The sequence below is a fragment of the Coptis chinensis genome, chromosome 1, assembly GCF_015680905.1.
Source record: "Coptis chinensis isolate HL-2020 chromosome 1, ASM1568090v1, whole genome shotgun sequence".
Classification (NCBI taxonomy): Eukaryota; Viridiplantae; Streptophyta; class Magnoliopsida; order Ranunculales; family Ranunculaceae; genus Coptis; species Coptis chinensis.
The window spans coordinates 36634383-36641791 of NC_141456.1; positions in this window are offsets into that span (position 1 = coordinate 36634383).

Here is a 7409-nt window from a genome sequence, read left to right on the forward strand (position 1 = left end):
TTCCAGATCTTCTAAAGACACTCCTACCAAAGTTACGTCTATGTTCGAGGTCAAACCCGATCCGGAATTAAAAAACTCTAATCGAGTCCCTAAACAAAAAGGTCGATGCTCTTTCGGTACAAGTAAATGATCAAAAACCCAAACAGGTTATGGTTGCCAACGCTTCCCCATGTCCTCTTTGCTTAAGTCCTGAGCACGCCAATTCTTATTGTCCTTCTATATACGAGTGCCCTCCCCAACCTTCTGAAGAGGCTTGTGCTTTCAACATCCCTAATGCACCTTGGCGACAACATCCGAATTTAGCTTGGACACCCCCTGCCCAACAACAAGCTCCTCCGGGTGTCAACAACGTTCCTCTACGACCACCCTCGAACTACAATTCCTATCGTCAAGGAAATCCTCCGCAATTCCAGTAAGGACAAAGTAATTTTCCCAACAATGCAAATATAGGGTACCAAAACAACCGCAACCTTGTTCCCGCTAATCAAGGATATGGCTACCAAAATCAACCCATAAATAATAACAAAGGAACTAGTTCCCTGCCGCTCACTCGGTATAATCCACGGCCCGATATAATTTGAAACTTTTCTGACATACATGAATCAATATAATCAAATCCTAGCTTCTATCAAACAGTCTCTTCAGCTGTTAGCTCAGGATAAAAGTCAAAAGGGCGTGTTCCCTGGCCAAGTAGTTCCAAACCCTAAGCCTACAAACACTGCCTTTGAACTCAACAATGCACCAGGATCTAGTAATCCAAGCCAGGGTGAGGTAAATGGCATTACCACTCTTTGTTCTGGCCGAACCATCGACAATAAAATACGTATGCCAGACGAGGAATTGACGGAAACCACGGCTGACGTCCTTCCAACTCTTACCTTGCAACCTATAACGGACGAAGTTGTGCCTTCCAATTCTACACCCACGTCCCTAGGGAAAGACGCCACTGATCCTTATGCGCGATTCCGCCCAAAAGCTCCGTTCCCTACCCGTTTGGTAAAGAACAAACGTGACAAACATTTCGATGAGATCCGAAACCTTCAAAAATTTAACCATAAACTTACATTTTCTAGATGTGCTTAAGCATTTACCCAAGCATGCCAAGTTTTTAAAGGACATGTGCACCACCAAATGACGTACTAATGTTCCTCAACAAGTGTTCCTCACTGAGCAGTTTCCCTCGATTACCACTACCAATGGTGTGGTAAAGTACAAGGACCCAGGTCGACCAACTGTACCATGTACGTTGGGCGACAAGTATACCGCTACCACACTTTTAGACCTAGGTGTCAGTGTTAACCTACTTCCCTATTACTTATTTAAGCAGTTAGGTCTTCATGAATTAAAACCTACTAATATGACTCTGCAACTCGCGGATCGCTCCATCAAGTACCCAAAGGGCATAGTAGAGAACGTCATAGTCAAGGTCCAAGATTTTTACTACCCAGTTGATTTTGTCATTCTAGATACTGAAGTGGCCTGTGACTCCATTCCTATCATCTTGAGACGTCCTTTTCTTGCAACTGCTAACGCTCTCATAAATTGTCGGGACGGTTCAATGACACCGCTCTTTTCGAACCTTTTTTCGAACTCAACGTATTCAAATTAATGAAACAATTTCCCGATCCTATAATGGAGGGCGAGATTAGTTTGGTTGATAGTCTGTAACATGATTATTTCACAAACTCTTTTCCCCCAGACGAGATACACCAATTTCTTTCTTTTGATAATCATGAGTTTGACGATGACTCATACATAAAGGATGTCCACGCATTATTAGAGTCGGTACCACTATTTGATCCTACTGCTGCATTGCAAACTGATTCAGAAGAACCGGATTCGCTCTTTTCCATTGAAGAGATGATCCCTCACGAATCCTTGATCCCCAATCCTTCAACTCCGGATTTAAAACCTCTACCCTCTGATTTGAAGTACGTGCTATCTCGATCTCGATGGTAGTCACCCTATAATAATTTCTGCTTACTTGACTACCGACAAAGAGGCACGTTTGATTCATGTCATTCGTGAACACCGCTCTGCTATCGGATGGTCCTTAGATGATATCAAGGGAATAAACCCTAGCATATGCATGCATCACATACATCTCGATGACGGCACAAAGACATCGTGAGAACCACAATGCCGCCTTAATCCCGCCATGAAGGAAGTGGTGAGAGAGGAAGTTTTAGGTTTACTTGATGCGGGTATCATATACCCTATCTCTGATAGTGATTGGGTTAGTCATGTCCACGTTGTTCCCAAAAAAGTCCGGCATTCAAGTTGTACAAAATGAAAATGGTGAGTGCATCTCCACTCGTATTCCATTAAAATGGAGAATTTGCATTGACTATCGCAAACTTAATGCCAGAACACGTAAAGATCACTTCCCTCTCCCATTCATTGACCAGATGCTAAAACGTTTAGCCAGTCATGCTTACTACTATTTTCTTGATGGCTATTCCGGATACTTCCAAATTGTCATCGATCCCGCCGATCAAGAAAAGACAACTTTCACGTGTCCCTTTGGAACCTTTGCATACAGACGAATGCGTTTTGGTCTTTGCAATGCCCCAGACACCTTCCAACGCTGCATGCTTCGCATTTTCAGTGATATGGTGGAACGTTATATGGAAGTCTTCATGGACAATTTTTCCATTTAGGGAAATTCCTTTGACGACTGCCTATCCAACCTCTCTAAAGTATTAACGCGTTGCGAAGAGAAAAATCTGGTAGTCAATTGGGAGAAGTGTCATTTCATAGTTACCAAAGGACTTGTTCTAGGTCATATTGTTTCGAAAGACGGGATAGAGGTTGATAAAGCTAAAATTGTTAAAATTGCTTTGCTACCTTTCCCACACACAGTTCGTGATATCCGTGCCTTTTTAAGCCACGCTGGGTTTTATAGGAGATTCATTCAGGATTTTTCTAAAGTTGCTCGACCTTTAACCAATCTCCTACTTAAGGATGCAGTATTCGACTTCAATTTCAATTGCAAACAAGCTTTTGATACTCTAAAAACCGCTCTGACTACCGCTCCTATCATTCAACCCCCTGATTAGTCTCAACCATTCGAACTAATATGTGACGCTAGCGACTTTGCTATTGGCGCCGTACTAGGCCAACAACGTGATGACAAACTCATTGTCATTTACTACGCTAGTAAAACTCTTAATGACGCTCAACGTAATTACACAACAACTAAGAAAGAGTTCCTAGCTGTTGTCTATGCTTTGGATAAGTTTCGCCTTTACCTAGTTAGATCATCCACTATCGTATATACTGATCATGCCGCACTTTGGTACTTACTCGCGAAAAAGGACACGAAGCAGCGATTGTTCCGCTGGATCCTTCTCTTGCAAGAATTCACCCTGGAAATCAAAGACAAGAAAAGAACCGAAAATGTGGTGGTTGATCATTTATCAAGGCTGGTTGGTGACATTGATAGTGATTCTGAAGCCATCTGTGATTTCTTCCCAGACGAATATTTGTACTCTATTTTCTCATCTCCATGGTACGCGGATATCGTTAACAACCTAGTTACTGAGGAAGTTCCTTCCTCTTGGTCACGTCCTGATCATAAAAAGTTCTTATCTATTGTAAAATATTATTTTTGGGATGACCCCTACCTCTTTAAGTATTGTTCCGACCAACTCATTCGTCATTTGCATTCCCGACCGAAGCACACCGACGATTATCCTTTTCCATGAACAATCTTGCGGAGGTCATTTCAAGAGAAAGAAAAAACCGCCAAAGTATTATAATGTGGTTTTACTGCCCTACCCTTTTTATGATGCACGCATACCTAACATTGCATAGCTTGCATTTGTTGTCGACCTAGGTCAAATTACAAACGAAATATGATGCCCCTAAATCCTATCTTGATTGTGGAAATTTTTGATGTTTGGGGCATTGATTTTATGGGACCTTTCCCTATTTCTCAAGGTTTTCTATATATTTTAGTCGCTGTAGACTATGTGTCCAAATAGATTGAGGCACTCGCATGTTGCTCAAATGACTATAAGACTGTCGTGAAATTTGTTAAAGAAAACATTTTCTCTCGTTTTGGTGTCCCTAAAGCTATCATCAGTGATGGGGGTACACATTTTTGTAATAAATTTTTTATGTTTTTAATGAAGAAATATGGAGTTACTCACAAGGTTGCTACTCCATATCACCCATAAACGAGTGGCCAAGTGGAAGTCTCCAACAGAGAGATAAAGTTTATTCTGGAGAAAATTGTTAACCCATCAAGAAAGGACTGGTCTCTCCGCTTATCGGATGCCTTGTGGGCATACCGAATACCATTTAAGACACCTATAGGGATGTCTCCTTACCACATTGTTTTTGGAAAACCTTGTCATCTGCCAGTTGAACTTGAGCATCGTGCCCTTTGGGCCATCAAAAGCCTCAATTACAATATCATCGAGGCAGCGAAGCTTAAAACTGTAATTAAATGAGCTTGAGGAGATTCGAGTGATGCTTATGATCTCTCAAATCCTACAAAGCTAATATGAAAAGAGTGCACGACAAGCACATTTTTTGTAAAGATTTTAAAATTGGCCAAAAAGTTTTACTATACAACTCCAGATTACACATTTTTCCTGGTAAATTGAAAACACGATGGTCTGGTCCTTTCATTGTGTCAGCTGTGAAACATTATAGGGCAATCTCTTTGCTTAATCCACAAGATAACATCAAATTTCAAGTCAATGGACAATGCCTGAAACATTACCATGAATTACGCTCACCAGATGTTGAACAAACTCTTCTTCAGGGTCCGGTCTACACAGACTAGATGTTTTGTTTGGCGTACTCAATCTTGTTTCTATAGAGGGTACGCCATTTTGGTAGCTGGGCCATCTTCTATCTTATGATCTCCAAAGTTCTTTGAAGTGTGTGGTTGCAAGCGCCGGAACCTTAGTCCACGAAAACTCTATTTCAGAACTGAGTATAAATGTCTTCTGCAGCACGAGCAAATGTGCTTTTCGATAAACGATGGGTACCAAAAAATTCACCTCCTTCCTTTTCGTTCCTTTTCTACTCTCTGCCTCGCGAAGTTCAGCTAATCATTTGACGTAAGTCTCACTCATCACGAATAGGGAATGGTCGTAATACTTTTGCTCGTAAACGACATGCGCGAAGGATGGGCTGGTGTATGCATTGTCAAACACCCTTCTGTCTAGGTCTGGATTTCCTATCCGATACTAGCCAGTTAAAGGTATACTTTTGTCTGACGCCAGCTGCGCAAGATAATCTTCGTTGCCGCGCCGTTTCTCCCACAAGTTGTGATTCATCTTGAGAATCTGACGTTAAAAGACTCGATTCGTCTTGAGGATCTGACATTAAAAGACTCACCTTGTAGATATGTTTATATTGTTGCCTTTTCCCTTTGCACTAAGTTTTGCACATGAGATTCGTGTCCAACCTCGGATGTCGCATACTTGGAACACAAACGGGCAATGGATTCCACCAGACCAACCCTAGAATTGGTTACTTTGAGTTCCCTTGGGGTGGTTTGAGGATAGCCGTATGTAATAAGGGCAATTTTATTAGACCGTAGCGCTCACGGTCCAGGATGGTACCGTCCTGCCCATAACCCCATAATACATAAAGGTAAAGCCACAGTCTGACTGGATTGGGTTCGCTCCAGAGCCAACATGATAGTTGTCTATGATTTAAGATGGTGACTCTTCTGGACATCCAGTGTTCTTCACGTATATCTCCCTTGTACATAAATAAAACCTTTGTTTATAAATTAAACACTCTCCTTCTTTTCAAAAACTCTTGTGACCTTTGAGAATGACTCATACAATTGGATAACATTTTTTGTGCCGATCATTTCAATATCTCATTCATCCAATTCGGAGTCCAAACGAGTCGTGGGTAAGCGTTTAGTTTTTTTAGGCTTAAATCGGGTTTTTGGCTTGATTTGGGGTTGGGAAATTTTTTGGCCCAACCAAAATATCGAAATCTCGGGCCCTTTAAACCCGACAAAGCCGACCACACGCGTCACCATTACTCACTTCGTCTTCCCAAATTTCCGGATCTTGCCCCCTCTCGTTTAAGTCTCGCACGAGACAGGCCCACGCTAAATCCAAGTCTCGCGCGAGACTCTTACAACTCCGACCACAATTCCCTTCCATCAGCAAGTCCCATTTCTCCCCCTCATCATTAATCAATAGCCAGCCTCTCCCTAAGACCAGTGATGGCTGGTAACAAGCGTATTTGTGTGGAGAAATTTTTTGGAAATTTATTTGAAAACGGGATGTTTGCTCCATTCTTTGACAATGAAATTCACTCTAGAGGATGGGAGTACTTGTTATATGCTAATGGAGGGCTTTATTCCAAGGATTTGGTGATGAAATTCTACGACAATGGGAGCTTTAATGGCGACCATTTTTGGGTTACCGTCGAGGGTGTCGCCACGGTCACACCTGTTTTGCTCTCTCGGATCATGGGCATTCCTCGTCGACCACGTCGACTTCACTCGAAGAGTCCGGTACCCACGGACTTACGACCTAATGTTCGACATGCTAATCGAGGGAGAGTACAACATAGACGGAAAATGCACGTATCAGCGCTCGGTGCGACGGAACTAGTTGGCTGTGACTCAATGGCTGGGACTGAATGTCATTGGCACCTCGAAGCCCTCAGACATCAACAAGACCTTCCTCCACCTTTTCTGGATCCTCCAGGAGCGAAAGGGTAACTTCTGCATCGTTACCTTTCTTTTTGATATTATTACACATGCTACTCTTAGATCAGCCCCTCTTGCTGTTCTGGTAACGCAAGTTATGATTACCTTGGGTTTTCTGTCCGCCACCCCGCTACTCACTATACCACAATATGAGAATATGCTTGTCTTCAGGAAATGCATACTGGATCCTTGGGAACCCACAGCACCTAGGGCTGCCGAGCACACTAGTGTAGGCTCATCTCACCCACCCTACTTTGATGAGACTGCCATGAGTAAAATGACCCAACCCATAGATGCCTTATGTGCTGTGAACAGTGGTTTGAGAGACATGTACACTTGCCAGGTATTGATGAAACGTACCTTGGGCGAGTTAAGGACAGATATGACCACTCGCCACGAGTCGATGACAGACAACATGGGCGAATTCCAGCAGGAAATGAGAGCTTCCATGACTACATTTCAGGACCATATGCTTACTCGCGGAACCCGGTTCCAAATGAATGTTCATGGCGAGCCAAAGATCGGTTTCGTGCTCGTGATGGATACTGTGGGTGATATCCAGGAGCAGTTAGCCTCCACGGGAGCTCGTACTGTACGACGTTGTAGGACTTCTGGTTCTTCTTTTGCAGCCCCTAGGATTCTTCTGCAGCTCCTGAGGATCATCAGTAGCTAGTTTATTTTTCCAGTCTTGTATAATATTTATGTCAGATAT